The sequence below is a fragment of the Anomalospiza imberbis genome, chromosome 1 (genome assembly GCF_031753505.1).
Source record: "Anomalospiza imberbis isolate Cuckoo-Finch-1a 21T00152 chromosome 1, ASM3175350v1, whole genome shotgun sequence".
NCBI lineage: Eukaryota > Metazoa > Chordata > Aves > Passeriformes > Viduidae > Anomalospiza > Anomalospiza imberbis.
Genome location: NC_089681.1, coordinates 38,272,885 through 38,298,190, shown reverse-complemented (window position 1 = coordinate 38,298,190; position 25,306 = coordinate 38,272,885). Strand labels below are relative to the sequence as shown.

The 25,306-nt window shown below is 39.3% G+C and overlaps 1 protein-coding gene across 10 annotated transcripts in view; it reads left to right on the top strand.

The window, feature by feature from the left end:
* Positions 1-25,306, top strand: part of FAM110B (family with sequence similarity 110 member B) — a 113,548-nt gene that overhangs the window by 43,924 nt on the left and 44,318 nt on the right. For 3 of the 10 annotated variants that reach the window (XM_068188336.1, XM_068188277.1, XM_068188298.1), the window contains exon 1: positions 7,663-7,845. The exons of the other annotated variants lie outside the window; for them this stretch is intronic. The gene's annotated coding sequence lies outside the window, so the exon portion shown is untranslated. Of the gene's footprint in view, positions 1-7,662; positions 7,846-25,306 lie in introns of those variants that run through there. 10 annotated transcript variants of the gene reach the window in all.

Genomic DNA, 25,306 nt, shown 5'->3' with positions numbered 1-25,306 from the left:
AACATGTTGTGTGTAAGCAGTGTTAAATTACAGTGCCTGTGAGATGAAGGCTGTTATCTATTTGCAATTTGCTTAATTTAAAGCTGAAAATTCTAATGCTTGTGCTTTTAGAAACTTGTTCTGGAAGTGGAGTTGCATCTGGGACAAAGGTCTGAAAGGTTCCATCCGGTTTGGGCACTTCATAAGAATTGCTAACTGAAGAAATTCTGGTAATTGGCACCAGTTGTATTACAAGTGGTGACTTATGTGAGGCTACTGTGCCATGCAGATGTGTGCTTCTGGGAGATTGGGCACCTTTTTTTTCCTCTCAGGATTAGGAAAGGAAGATGAAGAAAAGGCCTGCTGCTTTGCCCAAGAAAGATTTGAGAAGGCAGAACAGTAAGTAATTTGTCCCTGGAATGTAGCAGAATTCCCCTAGTGCATGTTTCCTGTCTTCTTCAGAGCACTTCTCAGCACTCATGCTAGTTTTGGTAGGATCATCACTCTCCCTTTCACCTTAGTTGGAGCACTGTGCAGGGAGGGAAGTGTCTGTTCAAATGTCCATGAAAAGGATGGAAAGGAAGGGGTGGCAGCCACTCGGCTTAAGGAATGGCCACTCATTTGTCTCCATTTATGCTAAGTTTTTATAGCCATTCTTATGTGACTTGTGTGCTTGTTTTGCATTAGAGGATTGGACAAAAGCATCAAGCAGTTCTTGGAAGAATGGTAAGGGGATCTTATCAGCTCAGCAAAATTTAACTTGCTAGGTGTACAAGCTGCCCAAGATGGAAGCATGCTCTTCTTTAGGAGCATTATATGGAATAAGAGTCCTGATGACTCTCATAAAAGAGCTTTTGGCTTGCTCTAATAAATAATTAAATCTCTCTTCTTGGAGAGGCTTTTCATCTGTGCCAGCAAAATGCTTCTGGCTTCCTGTAAGAAGACCGTGAGACTGGGTTCCAGTATGGCGAGGCAAGGTTGCTGATTTTATATGGACAGTTTCTAGAAACTTAATTATAATCTTTCTAAGATTAGAATCTAAATTTATTTTACTTTTGGCTAAAAGGGCTTGACATTCAGTAGGCTGTCTTCAAACTTGTTAGCCTTGATTTCTGAGGTAACCAAAGCCATTGCATAGTTTTCTTCTGGAATTCATTGTGCTAAATATCTTCAATTCTGGTGTAAAGTAATAAGATCTTAGAGTTGCTCTGAAACCCTGAATTATGGGTGTGGACTGGAGACTTGAAGTCTCAAAGGTTTGCAATCTCTGAGCCCCCAGAGAGCTGCCTGGCAGGAAGGAGGGTTTTGTGCAAGTGCCTGTATGCATTAGTGTCTGCAAAGAACTACTTCATGCTCCAACATTCACACCTTGACTTGCTTTTTAGTTGCATCTTGCAGCTTAACATAAACACCTTCTCACATAGAGAGATATAAGAGAGTGAAAAACAGTCTTTGAAGAATAAAAAAACAGTGGGGTTTAGAGAGCCTGATGGATCTTCATTGTCATCACAGAAGATCAAAGAAAACCTTGGAGCTGCTCTTTCTACTCAGAATTGGAAATAACTTTCTTAATTACAGAAGTGAGCAGGTCTGACAGAGTTTTTTCTTCAAAGGGAGGAATGCTATACTTCATCTTTCAGCCTTTGCACTCTTTGCAGCATAGCATTTTTGAAAAATTACACCGGTCCTCTAATGGAAGATGTGTATTTAAAGTTTTCCCAGGCCAGTCTTATCTCAGTTGGATATACTCGGCATCAGGTTGTGTCACGCATTTCAGTAAGGTGATCATAGTGAACCCGCTACTAAATAGAGAAGAAGAAAATGCCACCAGGGTGATGAAGATAATAATGTGGAGGTGCTGGAACTTGACTTACTATATTGCAAGCTCTTTTTTCTGCTTTTCCACTAGGGAAATCAGTATTTGTCTATTAGCTTTCAGGATTAGGTGATGCTCTCAGGGTCCTTATTTTCCACCAACAACTACAAAAAATGTGTATCCACTTATGAAGCCCTTTTGTGGCTTGTTCCAGTGTAGCTTTAACCTCCTGTGTCCTTGTTTTTAAGCAGTTAACTTTTGCTACCGTTACACCTTGTGTTAGGACTTCAACATCTTACATCAGTCATAGGGGATGGTTTTGTTTTGGGTTTTTTTGGTTTTTTTTTTTTTTGGTTTTTTGGGTTTTTTTTAATTGCGCTCTTTTTTTAAAACCTGTTTATTCTAGTCTGCAAATATGTCTTTCTCACTTAACCATTTAGAAGCAGAGGCTGTTTTTTCTATATTTTCCCATCTTTGAATCGCTAGGGTTGTGATCATTGGTTCTGTGTGAATCAGTCATGCATTGTATGAGGTCAGTGTTCTGGATGCACTGTTTAAAGCTATTTCTGTGCTTATTGTAAACAGTCTGGTCCTTTTCTGTGGTTCACCAACTTTTGTGGCCATCTAGCTGGTCAGCCAAAGGCTGTGAAATGGTGGCTACAAGGCACACATGTTTTGGTCTTCAGAAGGCCTTGGTTGTGCACACAGGTGTTACGCTTTTTGAGATGGACAGTTCATACTGTGTCTCTGCTGGTATCTATGAGGAAAGGAAGTGGAGGGAGGAGTAAATAAGGTGGAAATAAAAGAGGGCACAAAGCATATTGGTGTAGTTTGAGGTGACTGTTGAAATATGGTATAGATTTGTAGAAAACCTTGCACTGGAGAAAAAATTGATGGAACTTGAGGAGGAATGAAAAGTTGATATTGGTATGGAGATGTGTTGGGTGGCATGTTTCAGGGTGATGTGAAGGTTTTACATGACCTTTTGTTTGGGACTTGTGTGTTCTTAAGAATAGAATAATACTGTGTTATTATTCCCCTTTTGGTTTTGTGTCTGAAGTGCAAGTGCTCAGCATAGCAAACGTCTTGCAGTCTTCACTTCAGATCCTTTTATGCCACATGCATCAGCGATAGGATGAAACACATCTCACTGACAGCTGAACTCCCGTGGCTCTCCGAGGTGGCAGTGATGGACTGGTGTCATCATTTCAGTTGGTTAGGGCTGCAGTGAAGATACTGCTAGCATGTAGGTCTGTGGAGGAGAGGGGTGGTACTCTGCCTTGGAATGTGGGTGTGGAGGATTGTTTTGTTTGGCTTTACTATGATTCGAAGATAAAATTGGGTAAGAGTGTTATAGCAAATAGTTTGTAGGGATCAATCTTCGTGCCATCCTGCAGCGAGTCTCTGGCATTAATGTAGAGACATCTCTGCCTGATATTAAGCTTACAAAGGAGTTATATCTGGGGCATTTATGGATATAATGAGCATATTTGAAAAAAAAAAAAAAAAGCTTGGAGTTCCAGGTTATCTGTCCAGCTTCAAAACATGATTGCAAGCATTGACAAATGCACACGTGTGGACAGGTAACTGCTTGCTTACCAATCACAATTGGGGCAATCCAAGCAATGTCCCTGTGCTACACAAAATGAAAATAAGTTTTTTCACACTAAGTGCAAACCTCAAGGCATTTGTGACTTCCAGAGAAAAGTTTATGCAGCAAACACTAGGACCATGTTTTATTTTCCTCAATAAATGATGATGATGATGAGTGATGAGTTTGCCACCAATTGGTAGACTCCCCATATACGTGCTAGGAAAGGAAAGAGCTCAGCAAATAGCTACTGTGAAATCAAAGGTTGTTTTCAAAAGAAAAAGAAAATAATGCTAGATAAATTTATTTGGGAAGGAAAACTGGAATGTAGAAAAAACAGTGAGAGAAAAAAATGTCCCCTTATCTTTTAAATTGTGTGAATGTCAGAAATACCATCCAAAAATCTTAAGATAAACATAACCATAGGATGGTTTAACTTAACTTCTAAAAGTCTAATGAATGCATCAAGCCAAGTAAAATATTCATTAGAGTAATTGGTTCAGTTCAACCTCTCAAGGCTACAGCTTGGAAATATACACACTATTGCCTTTAGAAATGCAGCATGTTGATTCACCAGCCATTTTGCTCAACTCATTTTCATTCCATTTGCTTACTGTACTTTGCAAAATCTAATTAAGTGACTGAGGTAGCAGTTTGCAAGCAATATTTGATACATTTTTAAGCCAAAGTTTAAGTGGTATCCAGAGTAAAACTTGTTCAGTTGCAAGACACATCAGAAATTTTTAAGATATTCTTGTATTGAAGCAATTGGATATGGAAGTACTTACACGAGTGGTAATATAGTAAAAAGTTGTTTCAAAATAATAATCTGTTTGTTAATTCATTTATATATGCCTAAATGAAGTGTAAAATTCATTAATGTGCTAGCTAGACAATTTTCACTGTCGGAAGCTGGTTTTAGGGTCATATGATGAATTCATCATACCCTCATAGGTTTTCCTCTCTCCTCCCCTCTGTGATGGGCATCTGCCTTGGACCATATGGTTTTGGAAAATTTTAATTGAAATTCTTCTGTCAAGGAGCTGAGTTAGAGAAAACCGAACTTGCTTATAATTGCTAAAAATGTTGTAGAGACCTTCTGTTTCCATGCGGAGGAGCGGGAACTTGAAGCTTAGCACAGGCGGGTAACTTGTGCCAGGGACAGGCTTTTGCTTTCGATGAAAGTCTGCCGAATATTGGCCAACTCGTATACCTTTCACAATTTCTTCATTTCCAAGAGACTTGCTGCAGTCTCTTGTGACTGTGTCCTCATGAAACCTGTGTTCTCTGGGATCTGATAATTCTCTTGTGACTGTGTCCTTATGAAACCTCTCTTGGCTTCTCTTGCTGGCGCATCTATAGATGGCTCTGTCCTGTCACAGGTCCAGTGCATGGTCCAGGTGCTCATGTGCCATCACCACAGGTGGCAAGGCAGGCTGGTGGAGCTCTGCATTGTCCTCTGTTGGAGTTTTAGCCATCTGCCATTGCCAAATGTGGGTTCTTGTGAATGGCCACTGACTCTAAATGTTAGCCCTGCTGTGCAGTTCCCCATACCTTCCTGACCCAGCACAGCGTCATGATGGTTAAAAGTGAGTGTAAAAATTGACATAGACACTCTTGCCAAAAATTGTCACTCTTCTAGATGATCTGCAAAGCTAAGCACAGAGGTTTAGTGAGTATTGATTCTGTTGCAGAGACAAATAGGTGTTTCTTGAAATGCACCTTTGCAGCTGTTTGTGGGTCCTTCAACTACTGCTGCTATCATGATGTTTTAAAAAAGAAAGCAACTCCTGGAATAAACAGCCTGCTGCAATGGTATGTTGAGACTGTGCTGCCAGGGCAGCCCTTGCTGGGGCTGTGGGTGAATGCCCTTGGAGCCAGCAGCTCTGTGGGAGGAGGCAGAGGCTGGCTGCTGGGGAGCCGCACTGGAACTGAACAGGGTGAAGCAGCAATGACTTGGGGAGCTGCTGGGCAGAGGGGGGACACACATGTAGGCTTAGCAGCTTGCATGGGAGAGAGCCAAAACTGAGAGTCCCATAGCAGCTGATGCCTGGTTAATTCCTGTTTCAGTTTTTTGGTCATTTTTTCATGAGTCATATGTGCCTTGGTGATTTGTGAGTGGGGATTAGATTAAATGAATTATTTGAGTCTCTTTGAGTTTATTTTTTGTTTGTGTTTGTGCATCTTTTCTTTAGCTTAGCAAATGTGAGCATTCCCAATAATCAGAGGACTAGGGTAAAGACTTTCATTGGTCTTATTCCCCTGTTGCTACCTTTGGCAAAATGTCATTAAAAACCATTTTGGATCTGATCATCAAACCATTGTGCATCTTTTTCACATGCCTCTTGAACTCTTCCAATTAAATTTTTAACCCTTGTATAACAGCCTCTTCTGCCTTTCTTCATTAAATTCATAGTTTCCTGGTTTCAAGGAGTATGGCTGAGAAATTTGAAATATTCCACAGTACTTTAAAGAAGTACAGTTTATAAAAATTGATGAGCTTCTTAGATGATGTAATCTAAAAAGAAAGACTTAATAAAACAGCCTTCTTTTATCGAAACACAAAACTTAATGTTGACTGAACATTGAATCAAAGAGTAAAATGTCACTATTCCTGCACTTCTTTTTTATTCCTAGCCATATATAGCTTTGAGAATATTATTCTTACAGCAATGAAGTTTACTTCTAGCACAGAACAAGTCTTTATGAGCAATTTTTACTGACAGATTAAGAAGGCTGTGACATAACTTTACATATTGTCAGTAAATATGGTCTTGCACTGTTGCCACATTGAGATCTTGTTCCATTAGTAAACTTTTATATAGTATCGAATATAATTTTTGTACTGAAGTACAATAGCTAGAAAGTGTTTATAGACAGCCTTTAATATCATGCTCTTGGACTGTGCCTGATATACTGTATGGTGCTGGTGATAAGAGTAAAGAATTAGGAAAAATGCCAGTGTGGGCATAGGGGAATTCATTATTGCAGTGGGGTTCAGGATCTTGCTAGTGTAATGTTTATGGGTATGGTTTATGTGTAACTTAGTGAAACATCTTAAAAATGTCTTGTAGCTTGTATGTGCATAATGCTGTAGCATTATATTTTTGTAATACCAGTCATGAAAAATATAGTGTATCTCACAAGAGAGAGCTGGCACCACAACTGTTTTTTCTGATAGTCGGGCTGTGTATTTCCATCTTGTCACTCATGTTTGAAAGTTTTGGTCAGTGTAGAGCTTGGGTGATTATATGAACCATGTGGGAACAGGGAACATCTGAAGAGTGTCTTTTTCTGTTTATGCTAAACAGAGTGAGGATTAATTGAAGTGTACTACCAAGGAAGACTAAACAAGCATCTGTATCTTTTTTCATGATTATTTACCTAATGTTGTAAAAGCTCCCAGCATCTTTCAAATACATGATGTTTCTTTGGATCATAACATTCCTTTGTTTTGTGCACTTATTTATAAAATAAGCATAAGTAAGCATGTAGGACTTGGTTGTGTTAGTTCCCCATACATATAAGTAGTCTTTGCTCACGATAATTATTTTCCAAACTACTTAAGTTGTTTTGCATAATGGCAAAAATTTCCTTGGCATTTGCACCCTAGCCTTGTGAAAGCTTAGTGAGGACTTTGTGTGCCAATGCACACAGAAGCCCTCTGATCATCTGGGTGCGCGCCCATGGGTAAATGTAAAGGACAGAGGGGGTCCTGTTGACTTCTGTAGGGCTGCTGTGCACTGAAAGCATGCGTGTGGTGCCTAGCTGATCTGAAGTCCACGTTGTAGCCTGTGCAGTAATGCAGAAAAGCTCACATCTGCTCTGCGTGGTGCTGGCAATGTGTACATTCAAAACAAGAATTCCTACTGGCAGAACAAGCAGCTCCATCTTACTGTCTCCTTGAAACAGACCTAGCAAACTACAAGTGGTCAGCTTCTCAAAGGGCACACCTCAATAGATCCTGCTTTTCAGAGATGGAGACAAACCCCCTCATAGGTTTGTCAGCAAAACAACACCACCACCACAAAACCCCAGCCAGGGATGATATGGTGACGCGCCCAGACAAACAGCCGTCCCGCAGTTGATGCTGCGGGCTGCAAGGTGTGATCAGCCGGGCTGCGTTTCCGTGGGTGCCTCGGCAGCCCTGTGCTCGGCGAAGGGCTATAATTAGATTAGCAGCCTGCTCAGCAGCGGTGCCAGCCTGCGAGCCTCAGCGAGCATGTGCTGGATTCTGCATGTGCCTCCCGCTTATTGGCGGCCGGGGTTGCTGCCTGCCGGTTTGATAGGTTTCCCCAGTAATCTTTATGCTGCATTACAGACATAGATACAGAGGTACTGCGTGCATACGACGGGAGAGGTGCTCAGCTTGTAGCGTAAAAGAAAGCCCGCAGATGAAAGGCACTGGTCTTTGTTGCAAAGCATCAATACTTAAAGACTGCTAGCTGGGAGCAGAGAGGTCAGTGAAGGAGTTTTACTTGGCGGTAATTACTTTCAGGTCTTTATCTCTCCTGTAGAACAGTCATGCATGAAATGAATACTGTTAATCATGTCATCTGTTTAATTTGATCTTGCTTTCGTTAATGTCATGTATACTCTGGTGGAAGAGCCATCAGATTACAAAACATATCATTGGAGTGGGTTCAGTTCAAAAATAGAGTGCATTTATATGAGAATATTGCTTTCATTTGAAATTTTGAGTCTGTGCATGAGAGTGATTTTACTGGTTGCCTTTTGTTATGCTAATAGAAATATTTCTTTTATTGGAATGTTTTCTGCCGAGCAATTGAATTAGAGCATTTATAACTATTAGCAAATGAAGATAAATCTGTAAATACTGATCAGTTTAAAGACTAATTTTGTGAAATATTCTTTAATATGATCACAGCAATAACTATCTTGATGGTTCTCTTGCAACAAGGTAGAGGGATGAGGAGTATTATGCTATTGTTCTTTCAACAAAGATGCTAGAGCCTTCATGTTTGGGTGGATTCTTTGTTTCATCTATTGGCTTTTATTTTAAGTGGCTTTCAAAATGAAACTGAAGCTATTCAGCCTGGTAGATTTCAATATATCCTTTGCTTGCACATACATGTATTTTGTAGGTATTTATTGTTCTCAAAGGCTGAATTTTGGCCCAAAGCCTTGTTTATTGTGAGAACTGCCTTCAGCAGTAGAAAGAAACAAGATATATATATGCCAATCTTTTAATCTGCAATTCTGAGACTATTACAGTATTTATCATAGCGTCATACTCATTTAAGTTTTTTCATACTTGACCTACGCAACAATTGATCACAACTTTTCCTATAAAAAGCATGCATATTTAATGAAAACATTCTAAAGCTCTTCAGAACAAAAGAAAGCAAGCACAAAGTACTAAAAAAAAGTCTCATAATGTAGTCATGACTCATTTGATGAGTTTTGAATATTAAGGCTGACTGGTGAGACTTCAGGGTTAATGCCCTTGTCTGTCAGACTCCAGAGCCCACATGAACTTGTATATTAAGTCACCAGTCATCTGGCTGGCTGGCTGCCACCATGCGTCCGAGGTACGAGTAGATTGTCTCAGCCAGGATCAGAAAGGTGTTAGGAACAGGAGCTATTTTGGTATTAGTCTTCATTCTTCCCTCTGCATTTATCCTTGAAGAGGTTTTTTCTACTGTATAAACCAAAGTATAATTCAGGTTGTTCCCTTTTAAAGAATGTGGTGTGAAACTGTGTTGCCCTCCGAGTAGATACCCTCAAATGTGAGCATTTAGTCAGTTACCAACTTTATATGGCAGTGGGTACAGCAAAGACACATTCTGTATTATTTGTGATTGTATATTCAGACAGAAGAGAATTTGGGAGGTTTAATTACAGCTGGTACATAACAATTGGTTTGAAGTTTTGCTATTGACTAAAACAGGTAACTTGGTATCTATTTTAGTCAAGAGCAAGTTGTTTTTTCATATTCCAGGAGCTGTTTTTGAAGTTGTTTTGCTTTAGGCAGATTTGGAAAATGGCATTTTTGCATTGTGACAGTTAAGCCTGGACAGGGAGGACTCAGGATGTGAAGGCATGTTATCCTTGAGCTGTTCCATATTCCCTCATTGCCCCAAGTTACCAACCAAAAGTGTTTTAAAGATCCTCGAAGCTGATTTATGCCTTTGCCATTTTTTAACAGAGGATCACCTTAAGTAATTTATCTGTGTTTTTATAACCTTTGCAACAGCATCCCATGAAGGAGTAACTGAAATCAATGTTAGTAATAATGAAATGTAGATGGTAAATATCCTCAGCTGAATCACATGTTTACCATATCCAGATGAGTGGATTTCCAAGAGAGGAGAGACTGATGTTTTCTACTTGATGTATTAGGCTATTCTTATTTGTAAGCAACATAAAGTATGTCTGGAAAAATGCTGTAAAAGTTACCGTATTTTTGGTGGTGGATACAGGTAATACCACCACCCACTGGAACTGCAATGATGCACCAGCAGCTATTCAACTATTTTGCCTCCAGAAAGAGCTTTGTTGATCTATGCAAGCATCACAAGAAAAAGTGACGGTAGTGAAACTAGAACTGGTGACCCTGTAATTTGAAATAGCTAAACAGCAAGGAATATGCTACTTTGTTTTTGCTTCATTTTGTTACAACCTCATTTTTCTTCTCAGTAAACTAAGAAAAATTGAAGCAACAGTTCGTGTGAATTATTCTCTAAAAAGTTGAATCCTTGTTACTATAAGCATATTTTAACTATAACTAGTGTATTGCTCTAGGAAACTTAACACACTTCAGATTATTATCAATGAAATTTTGTGTTCAAGCTTTGTCAGTGAGTTTCTTGATGTAAAAGTTCTTAATTACTCTTTTGTTAGGAGATGTATGCATAGCATGTTTGTTATGTGCCTCTGTGAACTGTTCTCATTTCTGATGTGTTGCCCTGTAGTTAAATCTCCAAGTCCTTTGTTATGTGAAAAGGAAACTTTTCTTTCCCAACAGGAATACAGTATTATGTATGTGTATACACAGATGTATGGTAAAGACACCAAAGAATGTTGTGAAAATCAAGATCTCAAGTGTTTAATTTATATATGCAGGTAAACATATAAAAATACATACATATTTTCTACCAGATAACTCTAGCATATGTTTGTGTAGAAAACACTTTCAATTAGAATTCCAGTATTCTCATAATAATCCAATAGAAATACTCTTGGAAGAGTAATGTTAGAAATACCAGATTTGGCTGCTGGCTGGAGACGGGATATATTCAGTAAACTGAGTGAATGTAATAAGCAGTGCTGCACTAGCTCTTCCCTTTTAAGATATTATGTCCTTTTACTGCTATGCATATAAGTGAATTACTTAAACCCTTACGAAGTCTAAAGGGGAAAGATGATACTTAAGGTTAATGCATTTTTTTTTTTTGTAGCCTGTTAGCAGTGAAAGAGATACTCCAGAAAAAGTCATAAAGATTTAAAGTATTACCACAGTGTTTATTTTGCAGGATTTGTACTTAGATGCCTTACAGTTTTTAAGTCGAGTAGCAGCCAGTGATATATGCATAAAGGTTTATATTAGAATAAGAAAAGTGGCATTGTGACCTAAAGCCCCTTTTTGCTTTTCCTCTGTTTTTGGAGCCAACTCCAGTTATTACTTTGCTGATGAAATGACTGTCTGCTTAAATGGTCGAGACATTCAATAGCCCATCTATAAATGCTTATTATAACACTTCGAGAGTTCACAGGAAATCAATAGCTTGTTTTCTGTATTTTGTTGAGTGAAGATCATTTCATTCTTCAAATCTGAAGACTGTTGGGCTGGGTGAAGATGCAGGATGAGTCCTCTCAGTGCATCAGCTTGGGAAGGCCTTATTGTTGTGACACTCTTCTTGCACTGATGCAGCAGCACTGTTTAATGGGGTCCAAAATGTTCCTCGTATGCAGACAGCTGTTGCTCCAGTTCAGGGACATGTGTCCTCCCATGCCTTGGGACTGGGCACAGGAGAGCTAGTGGCAGGGAATGTCTGCCCTGCCCTGCCTTCCACTCCTGCGGGGCTCTCTGCCTAGCACAAGTTAGCCTGGGCACCAACTATGTGGATTTAGAAACTGGATGAATGAAATATGTCTAGCTTTGGGCGACTATGTGTCAGACATTTGCAATGTTAAGAGTAGAATTGTGTTTTATAGAGCTGGAAGTGAAAGTGGCTCTTCTTTGTTCTCACAATGGTATGGTGAATTAAAAGCAAAATGGATATTAATTTTTTTTTTACTCTTAATCTCCTGTTGTGATTAGTTTAAATTGTTCTTAAATGTATTACCTGCAGTAATAAGTGTGACTTGATAGATTAAATGCAGAATACAGCCAGCAAATAGTAATCCTGGATGCTATTGTCTGCATAATCCTGGTAATGAGATTCCTGTCTTAATTTCACGTTATCTTTCATGGATGTGCTTCGGCCACCTGCAGACACAAATATTTGCTGCATCTTTCCATGAAGCACCTGGAGCTTCCAACCCCAATCCTCATTTTGTATATATGTAACTTTTAAACATTAATTGTCCATTCCATAACAGATGTTATTTGGGTTTGTCCCATTGTGTAGCTGATGCATATTTCTGTAGTATATTGGTTTATTAGTTGAAACAATATTTATACATTGATGATGAACCTATGGCCATCTACTTATTTGGCTGCTTATCTGTTGGGTATTGTAGAACAATTTTACTGTATCATCCATACTTTCCTGAATGCATGTAATAGAAAAACCCCAATTAATGGCAAAGAAGGCCCTTAAATTTTTTTTTTTTTTTTTTTTTTTTTTTTTTTAAGAGAGCTTAAGAAAGTTGGTAGACTAAAGCAAAGGTTATTCTACTTGCTGATTAGGAAATCTATAAAAACAACACTGTAAGAAAGTGATGCAATGTGTGAGAAGACTGGTATGTGTTATTAGTGCTGTTTAACTGGAGAGAAGTGTGAATACCTAGATTTGCAGTGATATGCACATTTTCACAAGTTTGTGGACATTTGGCTCTTTCATCTATTTTGGGTCCTCTAGAGTCCATGGATATAAGTGGGTTTTTTAAGGTCTGGTTTTGTATATAATGTTACTGAAGGAGAGACGTTAATACAATGCGGTGTGTTGGCCTATAATACAAAAGCACAATATGATACAGTATGTATGCCAAAATGTTTCCTGCCTGGATAATCTAGGCAGAAAAAGGCTAGAGTGGAAGGGAGAAACGGAGACAATAAAGATGAATTATCTTTTATGTGACCACAAACTGTGGAGTTACAAGGTAGACTGAACGGTCTGTGCTTTAGGATTATAAACCATCACTGCAAATGTCTTTACAAAGACTGAAAAATACAAGATCAGTGTAACTATTCCTGTCTATACAGTACAAACTTCCCAGGGTAAGGATGATATCCTGTCTCAATGTCATAATTGTCATTGGATATTTTGGGCATTGCAGTCATCTGGAAATGAGTGTGCAGCTTTGTATTTCTACTGTGACATTGCAACAGCAGTCTAGTCAGAAGATGTATGAGGGATTGGTAAACAATATCACTTCCTCTTCCATTATTGTTACATCAGCCCTACTGTAATCCGTGGTTCTGTGCCATGTGGTGTCCCCTGTTTTCCTTTACCATATTGTGGAGTGCAGAGGTTGCTATTTTGGCCCCTAGCTCTCCAGGGACTGGGTAAAGTCTGGCAGGAGTTGTGCAGTTGCTGTAAATTTTCTGTGAAACACAGGTACCATGGAGGGTGCTGCAGAAGATGTCAATACCCCTCAGTGTTTTGCTGCTTCTTGTTTCTCTTTACCACAGTTCTCCTCTTCTTGCTTTCTAAATTTGTCTGATCCATTTTCCCATTTAAATCTACTCTTCTTTTTTTTCCCACTTTCTCCAATCCCTCTTTCTGCCCTTCAGTTTCTACCTGTCATTCAGTTTTGGGCTCTTTGACATCTTTGCAGCCACCTTCCCCTTTTTGGGAGGTGCCTGTCTGTGCTGCTTTCAGCTGGGGTAGTTGAATTTCTTCCCAGTGGTTGGTATGAGGCTCTGTTTTGGATTTGTGCTGAACACAGAGCTGATAATACAGAGATGTTTTTGTTATCACTGAGCAGGGCTTGCACAGAGCCAAGGCCTTTTCTGCTTTTTGTGCTGCTGTGCTGGTGAGAGGGCTGGGGGTGCATGGGAGGGTGGGAGGAGACACAGCCAGGACAGGTGACCCCAACTGATCAAAGGGATATTCCAGACCATGTGGCATCATGTTCAGCATAGAAAGTGGGGGAAGAGGGAGGAAGGGTGGATGTTTGGAGTGATGGTGTTTGTCTTCCCAAGTCATGTTACATGTGATGGGGCCCTGCTCTCCCAAGAGTTGGCTGAACACCTGCCTGCCCATGGGAAGCAGCAAAGTAATTCCTTGGTTTGTTTTCCCTATTTAACTGTCCTTATTTCAACCCATGAGTTTTCTAGCTTTTACCTTTCCTATTCTCCCCTGATCCTGCTGGTTGGGAGAGTGAGCAAGTGGCTGCTGACTGCAGTTAAACTACAACAATATCCACAAATATCACTTATGCAGAGGTGCCCAAGGGCGGCACACAGGTGAAGAATGTAAGTTCTCTTACCAAAGATCCTTGATTTTTTAACTTATTATGTATTTATTTGTTGGAGCAAGATATCCTTGACTCCTGCTTGGAAAGCTCGTTCTGACAAATACAAATTGTGCCCCTGACCTTTTCAAGTCTGACATATCTGCTTTTTTTCCCTCAGCCAGTTACCTCTTTACTGAAAGCAAGCATCTCTGTTCATCTTCCTGTCATCTCTAGATCAGGCCTTTCTCAAGTGATTTATGAGCTTTGCTGACCACTTTCTGCAAACAGGGCTTCTTTCTTGTCATGCCTTCGTGCAGGTACCTCACACCAGCTGTGTTTCTGTAAGAGCTTGACCCAAGGAGTTGCTTCTGCTCCTCCTGCTCTTCAAAGGTGTCTCAGACAGTTGTGGCTTGTTACTGACCTGAATTTTGACAGCTTCACTGGTGCCTGCAGAGCTCCTAGCTCTGTGGGTACTTAACTGCTTTAAAGTCACATTTATTTTGCTCTTCTTTTGCTGGCACTTGGCATGTTTGCCACACTGGGTGCCTAAAGGATCCTGCCACAGGCTGTCTACTGGGAGGAGGTTTTTCAGACTGCTTTCATTAAATCCTCACAGAAAATCAGCCAAGTAGATTATGCTCCTCTCCTGTGCTAAAGTATACAGGATTTGGGTTCTTCATCTATAGTGGGACTTGATGAGAACTATGGTATGTATAGAAAAACTGGGAAGCTTTTTCACTATCAACTCTGATTCTGAGCTCCCTAAAGAGACAAAGTTTTTACAAGTATTTTCTCTTTCCCTATGCTACAAAAAAACTTATACTTTCATATTTTATTTCAGCATGAAGTACTGAAGCCTAAATTTGCAACAAAAGCATGTCTGTAATTAACTCTTAAAACACATGCATTCTTAGAAAACATTACAGATACTAAATCCATCTGGTGTTGAATTACTATTGATTTTTTTATAGCTACTCTTACTTCTGGCTTTGTGGAAAGTAGTTCTGGAAGCATTAGGATCTTACGTAGTGCTTATTTTTTGGCTTTTTGTGCTTTTCACTATAATTAATTATGGAATTTTCAGTGTGTATCAATACCTGATAGGAGGGAGTAAAGAACATGGAGCCTTCTCAGTGGTTTCCCATGACAGGACAGGAAGCAACAGGCACAAAGATTTGCCTGAAATACAGGCAATTCCATTTAAATGCTAGCAAATGCTTCTATACTCTTAGGATGGTCAAATGCTGGCACAGGTTAGCCAAGAGGTGGTGAAGTCTTCACCCTTGGAGATTTTCAGAACCCAACTGAGATGTGGTCCGGGGCAACCTGTTCTAGGTGGCCCTGTTGTCAACAAGGGCTTGAACTAGACAGGTTCCAGAGGTGCCTTCCAGCCTCAGCTGTTCTGTGATTCTGTTACTAGAAGTCTTCAAACAGCAGACCAAGCAGGCCTTGCAACTCTAGGCAAGTTATTTTTTATATGTTAATTCTGCAATCCAAATAGTATAACATTTTATAGCTGGGTATACCCTAGGTATGAGTGTACACATGTATAGGTATGTATATATCTACCTATTTCTGTCTCCAGTATAAACATACTTGAAAACTAGGACAAGCTGGAGAATATCAGAGATGGAAAAGGGAGGAGTAGAATGTTTATATAGATATATATATATTTTTTCTTAAAACAATCTAGTGTCATTTCATACAGGCCACACATACTTTATGCAGTCATTGAGGTTTTTTTTCCCTTCCCCATATATATTCTACATCTGTATAGTAAAAAAAAAAAAAAGCTGGATAAAATTGCTTTAAAGAAAGCTTTATTTTTATTACATGATTTCTCTTGAGCACTACTTATACGTAATTGCATCTTTGTTCTGGTGTACATTGAGTGTAAGTGGGCACAAATCGTCCAGGAGGAGATCTGGAGGAGAGAAAACAGAGAGCAAACAGCTCTGGGTCAGAAGAGGGAGGTTCACCCTCAGCTGGACTCCTCTTTCTCAAAAAAGTAGCTCCAAATTAAGCAGCAAACACATAAAAATTGGCCTGAATTTGTGTCTATATAGAGTACTCAATACTTAGGATTTTTTAAAATACTTTTTGGAGTCCTACGTGTGCATAATTATGGCTTTGCTGGTATTCAGCCCTATTTCTGCAGCCCACAGCTGTGTTTGGGTTTCTTATGGTGTTCTTGAAAACTAGAAAGCTGGACGAGGCTGCTAAAATTACATGTAGTCTCTTGGCATATAGGTGATCCTGGGGGGTAGTGTTGGAGGAAGCTGTCTGTGAGCATCCTTTGTAGCATGAATTGGATACTTTGTGGGAAAAAGGAGACACTTGCACAGTTCTTCATCATGTCCCTTCAAAGCTGTGAATCTTGCCTTACAGTATTAACACATTTTCTTTCTCCTTTTCAACCCACATTAAAGTCAATCTTCCCCGTCTTTAAATGATGACCATTATGTTGTTTGTGGTTGAAGAGATTTTCTTTGTTTATATCTTGGCCAAGATAAGTGAGATAAGTGACAAAGCATTCAGAATTGAGGTTTTATATATAAAGTTGAAAAAAAACATTATCTTTCTTCCCATAAGCATTTGGATTTTTGTTTAAGTAAATGGCAATGCCAAGTTCTCTCTTCTGACTCTTTGTGTCAAATATGGTGTGGGGTTTAGTTGTTCGTGCTTGTTCATAGGTCTTGAAATAACTTACTAGAAATGTACTTGCAAAAATAACAACAGTAATAATAAAATCTGTTTTGAAGATAAAAGAAAACCAAACTCTGGGTCTGAGAGCTTGCTTAGCTCCATGTTTAACACACCAGCTTCAATCACAGCTACTAGAAAGTTTGGAACTCTTTTTTGCTGTTGAATTTTCAAAAATTAATCTGATAAACCCTTTAATCCTTATGAACGGTACCATTCATTTTAGTTTAGCAGTTATGCCTTTTACACTTGAATAGATTACTTTCTTGGGTAAATGCAGTTGTCTTTTGAAAATCATTTAGAGGTATCCACTGGTAGTGAAGGTGTCTTGTCAGGTATCACAAACATGCAGGAAGAATGAATGGGTTTGCACTGACAGCTCCAGTCTCCCTTCCCTGCTTTTCTTTACTTCCTTCCCTGTGTGTTTTTAATCATCCCTTCCTCTCTCTGTCCTCCAGCCCCTTTTCTTCCCAAATCTGTAATGCTCATGTTTGCTGTGATTTTCAATTTCAAGGACTGTTAGGCCATCTGAATCAAGAAAAAGTCCTGTTCATATTTTAAAGTGTGAAACTCACTTTTCTTTTCCTTTTCATGATATATCTGGAAATGTTCACATGTTTGATGTGTCATTCTTCAGTACAAGTGGGACCTGCCTGTGATTGAAGCTGTCCTGCAAGTCAGAGGTTGGCTCGGCGCTGCCAGCAGTGTGACCATTGCCTTCTTGCATGGTTCTGCCCTTCCCGACCCCCCAGGGAAGAGAAAATGGAATTGTCAAAAGTTCCTGTCTAGCTACCTGGAGCATTTACATGGTGTTCCCTGAGGAACACTTGCTTGGAATTTACTGGGTTTTCTTTAGGAGCTTGGTGTCAGACCCTCAAAATGGGGTTAGCAATAGTGCCATCAGCATGTACCAGGGTGTGAATTTCCTGCTCTTCCTCACAGCTGGAAAGGAGTTTTTATTAAGTGTGAAGGTGTTGGATGAGCTCTGTTTTTAGGATGTTTCTTCCCGAAGCCTGCCAGTTTGAGGATTCTGTCACACCAAGCCCAGTGTGACAGAAGCCCAGTGGTGGTGAAACAACTGCAAGTTCCACCAAGCTAGACTTGCACCAGGGGCTTTTATGTAGAGCACTGTGACAGAGGTGTGACTTCTTGACATTGTTGCAGTGTTTGGTTTCTTTCAGCCAGAGGTATCAATCAAACCATGACTCTCTACCTTGCACTACTGCATCAGTGCCCTTGCTCTGCTATGGAAAAATCTGGAAGCTCTGAGTGTTTTTGTAAAGAGGAGGGAAACCCAGCTATGGTGATGCCTTTGGGGACTCCATTTGACTTTTGTCTTCAAAGTGAAATGGTTAATTGCATTTAGAAAATAAGTAGCTAAGACTAAGAAGCAGGTGGATGAGGTTAATTTTTATTGGTTTCTTTCAATTTTTACTGGTTTATTTCAATTTTTTACACTTTTTGGGAGAAGTCAGATGGCCCAGTTACTAATGCAGAACTGATACAACCTCAAAAAAAGTAATTGCATTTTTCCTTCTCAAAGAGAAAAACCATACTAAGTGTCATTAATTTCAGTCCCTATTGTATCTAGCATGATTTTAGCTTGGTTTTGGAATCCGGGGGGATTTCCTTATTTCACATAAGCTGTCACCTGAGGTGATTCGTATTTCTTTAAATGTGCTCTCCCTTGAAACTGAAGTCCTTAAATAGTCGACCTAAGTTTTGAATGCCTGTATTGCCTTTGATATAGTTAGATTAAAACTTTTATTTCTGTATAGATGTGGGGTTTGTCTGTATAATTTTTAAGTACATGAAAACAGGGTTAGCATTTATTTTCCTTCTAAGTTGTCCTCTGCTCAGCTGGAATCTTTAATTTGCTTTCAGGGCATTTTAAACCCCTGAAGTGTCCCAATACTTCTTGTCAATAAAGGTCACTTACCTTGTGTAAGAAATGCAATTTCTGTCAAGTTAGTCTACTGAGAGCCTTGCACCTTAAGGAGCCTTTGTGATGATCTTTCCAGACAAAGCAGCACTTAAGCCACTTTCATAATTTTCCTATAAGGTAAAAATTCTGCAATCCTCTTGAATCAAAAATATCTTTTTCTTCCTGTCTTAAACATATTAATATTTTATAATAATAATAATAATGAAAAATGGACATGTAAACAAAAGCGGTCATCACTGCATACCGTAGTGGTGGAATAAAAACTAACCAGTCCTTCCTACCCCTATTTTATTTCTTCCAAGGCCCTCACAAGCAGGGAAAGCCCGTATCATGAAGATTTTCCCACTGTAGCATGTCTGAGATGCAGGCTTCTTTATCTGCCCATTCTATGAAGTCTGCCATCCGTGTGCCTTATCCTACTATTGAAGTACTCTGTTGTCACTTTCCTAGCCTAGATGAAAGCAGCCTTGTCCCACTTACATCTGTTCTGAATATTGCTTGAAAAAGCGTTTCCCAGAGCCTGTGGCTTTGATCATATCATCTGACTTTACATCTTTTGTTGGTTCCTTCTTCTCTGTTGTATCCAATAGTGAAACTCTTGGTAAGATATCCTAACATCCATCATCTTCCATTTATTACCAAAATTTTTGATTTCTTGTCTCCATAATGCCATCCTAAGTCACCTCGTTTTTACACTTTCAAACAGTAATCTCTGTGCTTTGTTTTACATCCTTTCCACCTGGGGAGAGCTAATACTGTTTAAATAAATTCAGTGTGCTCCACTGTTCTTTTAATTTACCTAGTATCAACAGGTAATCTTACAAATCGAGTATTAGTAACATTTCAATTAAGACCTAGAAAAAGATATTTTCAGAAGGATCTGTATTTGTGTTTGCATTGCATCTGCAGAATCATATCTGCTGGGAAGAGTTTTCTATACAGATGATGGGCAAAGGCTTGTAATATAACAGAAACTTGCTGTGGTGTCACTGATTGCAGAGAACAAGTCTAGTCTAGTGGCATTTCTAGGTGAATGGATTTGTCTGCAATGAGAAATACCATCAGTTACAAAAGCAAATTGTCCTGGGAAGGAAGATAAAGTATAACGTTAATACAAGATAAAGGAAATCTTAAAGAATAAGGAAACAAAATATAATTTGCTATGGAGCTATTTGGTATTGAAGGTACTAAAGAAACTCAGTATGTGTTTTCTGGAGCTTCCTGAAATGATTTGTGCATGTCTGATCGCTGTGGGAGCAAAGGGAGACATGTCATTTTGGAAGACTTGAGGGTTGCATTGTGGCCTGGCAGAGGGGATGCAACCTACCTTCAGGAGTCAGGAATTGCAATAATTATTGCACTTCTGTTCCACTGACTGAGTGCTTTTCTTTATGTACAAAACAGAAGCAACATGGTCAAACCCATGTCATGGTTCCAAGCTTTAATTAATTCTCTTTAATACTGTTCTGGAAAACCAGTGGGGGTTTTATTGTTGTCCTTTCAGGTTTGGTGGTGGAGTTTTTTTAAAAGATGCCTCCAAGTCTTAATGTCAGTTTTGTTTGCTGGATTATTCAAAACTGTGCTGCATGCATTGGCTCCCAGTGGAGGCAATTGGCAATGCTACTGTGAGGTCACTCTGTTAACAAAAAGAGCACAACCAAAGGGAAAAAGAAAACCACTCACCACCGAAGAACCCACAACCAAACCTGTTTATTGAGGCCTTTACCTCTGTTTCCGGTGTTCACATAAAAACACCTGGAAATGCAGAACTACTCAAATCACTGAGGCACTGTTGAAAGAAATAAAAAAAAACTTCTGAATATTTACTGCTACTAGATGTTTAGCAGATACTTGCAAACATTGCCTTTCTTAAGAATTAAGAAAACATTATTTGGTTATACTGAGAATTACAAGCATAAAGAATGTAACAGGTTCCTTGGAGGTGCCAAGTGAGTTGTTTGTAAAATACCATCACAGAGGTCCACTTGGTAACACCACACTTTCATAAATGAAAGTCACTGGTGATAAATTAGGGCAGATAAGTTTTCCAAAAGTACTGGGTACTAGTTTCAAGGAGGGAATGAACAGAGTAAAATTAGAGAAATTTCCTGGTTTAAGGATTGAAGTACAGAAACAAGATGCACATTGAAATTCAATTAGACTCTGAGCCTTTCTCTGTCTTAGAAATAACTTCTTTGTTGAAGTTATTTTAGTGTAAAGGTAACATGTGAGAGAAGTTCACAGTTGCCACCAAGGATCACAGAAAATGACCAAAACCACTGGGGCTGGGCAATTCCCAGCTCTGGCCTGGACTGCAGTGGGGGAAGCTGGAACAAGCAGGGGTCCCTGGATGGCCCCTGCAGCCCCTCACCCTGAGAGAGCTCACCTCCAGGGTGGAAGCCCCTTGACTGGGCTACGCCAATCCTGTTGCCACAGTGCCAGTGCTGTCAGTGACAAGAAATGGGCAGGGGTGGGTATGGCTTCTCCAACCAGCTTGGGTGGTGGAGGTTGTCCTTCTCCCTGCTGCCAGCTGTGGAGGGACAGGATACATGGCTTTTATGTGGCTGCAGTTTGTTGGCTGCATAGCTGTACTTGGAAAGCTGTTACTGAACCTAACTCCTGTACTGGTTACAAATGGTTTCATTTCCAGCATAAACTTTTACTTGTAGTTAGCAGCGTTTCCTATACTGATAATGTCAAACTTGTTGCACTGCAGTGTGATGTGGGTTTTTTTTTTTCCCTCCATATGTACTCTTCTGTGGAGTGAAGCATTTTTAAAAAATGAAATTATTTTTTCAGCATAGTTTGTGTAGGTTGTATGCATCTGTATAGGCAGATAAACTGCATAGGCAGTTTACAGAAGAGTGGAATCTTTGCTCCTCATCAAAATCTGTGTATCCTCACATACATATTTATCTGTCTACATATAAAGTTTTTAAATCTGAAAGCATTTGGCATGACAATGGTATATGATCACAAAGGCCAAAAATTTTGTGCAATTTAGCCAGTGCTTCCCACTGAAACTGATTACAGGTGTGGGAATTGCCTGTAATGGTCAACACCTATACATTTCATGGGATGGGAAGAAACCTGGTTTCTACCACAGGAGGGCAAGTTCAGGGACAGGTTTTCAATCTCAATTGCTTTTTAAGTCAGTCATGGTTTATATATGTGTGGTAATTGAGGAAAGGGTGTAGCTGGCATCTTCACAATTTCAAATCATCCCATAACCAGCACATGGGCATTTTGCTATGCCTCTTTGTGGTCCTGGGGGTTTTGGAATGTGTTAGAAAGCAGCAGCTGGAAGCGGGTTTGAAAGATTAGCAGGGACATGCTGCTGTTGGGGCTGGGGCCATCCTGGGGCTGAGCTGGTGTGTTCCTCATGTACCTGTCTGCATGATGAGAGGTGTGCCAGTCCATTGACTGAAATCTCATAAGGTTTGGTACTAGTTGCTAAGCAACTGCAAAACACTTCAAAACAGGATTTTTTTTCCTTACCCACAGACTGTTTTTGCGGCGGAGAGAGGGAGCGAGGAGCACTGTGCAGTGGCAGCCCATAAGCCCCTCTCCTTCTTTCCACATGTGACAGCCAAGGTGATGGAGAAGGACCTGGCCTTGCAGTGTGTCCCCTTGCAAATTCACAGCTCTTCCACTCTGTTACAGCAGTTTTATTTTTTTGCCATGTACATAAATATTGCTCTTGACAAGAGAAGATGCTGTATTTTAAACATTCCTGTGACAAACAGCAAAATTTTCCAGTAAAACTTTGGTGTTTTGAGGAAGACAGTTGTGCACTGAAGGAACATAACATGAGAGGTCTGATGATGATGCTCTCCACCCTTAAAGGACAGGAATGTTCTCAGTGCAGTCATCATTGAAAATAGCTTTAAGTTATTTTAAGTTTTACACGACCCCATCCGTTCACACAATATAAAAACAACCAGATGTGTGAATTGTTTTAGCAGTTGGCATCCCATCTATTAAGTCGTAAGTTCTACAGTTGGTGTTTTAAATTATTTCCTATAAATGATGTCTTACGTGTAAGGATTCTGTTCAAGTGATTGCAGCTTGAAATTGGCTGGTGTCTCATGCATTTTTATCACCAAAATACAATGTCCTCGATGGCAGTAGCTTAGTTTTGGTATTTGATTTATTTTCAAGCACCTTACTTTTACAAGTCATGTATTGTTTTTTGGCAGAAAGGCAGCTGCTTGGCATTCAGAGCCACTAGTTTGCAGTAACAGTTGTTGGTTCTGGTCTTATTGGTTTTTCTTTCCAATTAAGATGCAGCTGTTATGACTTCTGGAGTGAGGGAGGATTATTTTATCTAATGATGTAAATGGAAAAATCCTAAAGGAAGGATCTGTCCTTCAAAACAGCTGAGAAAAGACCAGGTTGTGAGGCCTCAGTGTTTAGTGAGAAGTACCCCGGGCTGTGATTTTTGTGATTTTTGTGACAAACTGCGTAAAAAGATCTGCTGTTTCTTTTCTCATGTAAATGGCAGGGAATTAATGATTCGGAGAAGATTATCCTAAAGGATTTTTCACACTGCATCTTTTACAACATAATAAGGGAAATACAATTGCTAATGCCTTTGAACTTGGTTTTTTTATGACATTTGGAGCACTTGCAGATATAGCACTTTTGTACTTTTAGGTTTTTTCTCAGGTATGTGTTCAGTGCTGTATGTGAAAAATCCCTGAGCCACCTTTTGTTCTAGCTATAGCCTAAAAGCTGTAATCAGCAGAAGAGGAAGCCACACACACAAATCATTGTAGCGTATTGCAGACTGGACAATTCTGTTAAACAAGCCATTTAAAGTTAGGAAGTCAAGCAGGCTGAAGGTGAACATTGATCTGAGCTTTATGTGTAATTTCACTTTGGTGGCTCTTTCATGCATATTTGTTTTTTTGAAAAAATTGTAGTACACCCAAAGTCCACCCATACAGCAGAAAGTCACTCATACCTAAGTGCATCCACACTGGAAATCGCACAAGTTAAACTGTTGCATTGTATATACATACTTAGAGAGATTGTGTGTATGTACATATATATATATGCCACTACACACATACATATAGTATATTTTGACTGTTGTTCTCCTTTATATCTGCCAGAGATTATTTTTTTGGAAAGCTGGAAGTGGAGTGGGATGGGAATCCCATGGTAATTTCTCCTTTACTGTTGTTTCATGGGGCAAAGGAAGACGAGGAGCAATTGTGGGCTCTTAAAAGTCTTGGAAGGATTTGCATAGTGTCTTTGTTCTTCCTTTTCCTCTAGCTTTCTGAAAGGAATATAAGTTATATCAAGTTGTTTCAGTAGATTAATCAAATATGCTTAGGCATTACCTGTCAACTGTAAATGGCAGTATCATCTAGGAGAATAAAAACTAGTCAGCCAGACCAAAAGTAGGGAAGTTGGATATTTGATATATTCTCACACTAATAAGGGGAGTAAACATTCTTCCTAATTTTCATAACAAAAGTGTATCTGACTTGACGAGTTATTGAACTGAGAGATCAACTTACAATGTCAGTGCTATTGGCAAGTGATATTGTAAACCAATACATCAAGCTCTTATTGACACAACTATAAATCAATGACTTTTATTTTCCTCTTTCATTTCAACACAAGAGTCAGAAATAAGTTAATATAATCTCAATACTTTTTTAATTTTTCTTTTTATAAACAGCAAGACCACAGGAATGCCCCAAGGAGGTTGTTACAGTAGTCTTATGATACAAAAAATATACAATTAGATAGTATCTCTTAATAGAAAATATCCAAAAACAAGTCTTCAGGATTTTATTTCAAATACTTGATGCTGTTTGAATAAAGACCAGTGCATGAAAACATGCTGGATGGGTGTGGCTCCTTGTCCACATGGGATCCTGTAGTGGCCCTTGTTGGTCAAGGTTGGCTGTACAGAGAGAATTTATGGTGATGGTTTTCTTTTGGAGATACAAAGAAACTCATGTGTTTAACAAATTTGTGTGAATGTAGGACAGATACTCTGGTGTGTGTGGATGTGATGACCGTGAAGATGATGACTTTTGAACACTGAACTTTACATGAGAATGTTTTTAACTTGAGTATTCTCAGTTTGAAGATTGTCTGATCAAGGATGGCAGGTTGACTTTTAGGGCATCCAATGCCATTTAACATGCCCCAGGGTATCATAGCATGTTGGGCAGGATCCTGGTGTGTAAGAAGCTCTGAGGGTGAGATGTTGCTGTGTTTTAAATAGTGTTGTGACAAGGAATGAATGTCTTCTGTTTGTGAGCAGTCTGCAAAAGTAAAACCAGAGGTGGGGTGTTAAAACTTTTTATGCCTGGGAACTGAAACTACAACTACCCTTAGCAAGTCCTAAGAGTTGATTTTTTTTTTTTTTTTTGCTGCTGGTGGTGATTCTAGTTCTGTTATTTATTCCTGCATGATATACAAAACAAATTCCTAACAGTATTTTTAAAAGGTGTAGGAATAGTAAAAATAATCATAAATAGTTAAAAGAACCAAATACAAACAAAGGAAAAAGCCCAATAAAACTCCAACCCCCAAAGAAGCAAGAGTTTTTATAACTTGCTTGGTCACTAACTCGATTATAGTGGCTGTATAAAAAGTGGTCCATTTTAGTAGTACATTATGTTACCATGGTAACATTGACATACTAATTTAGAAACCCTTC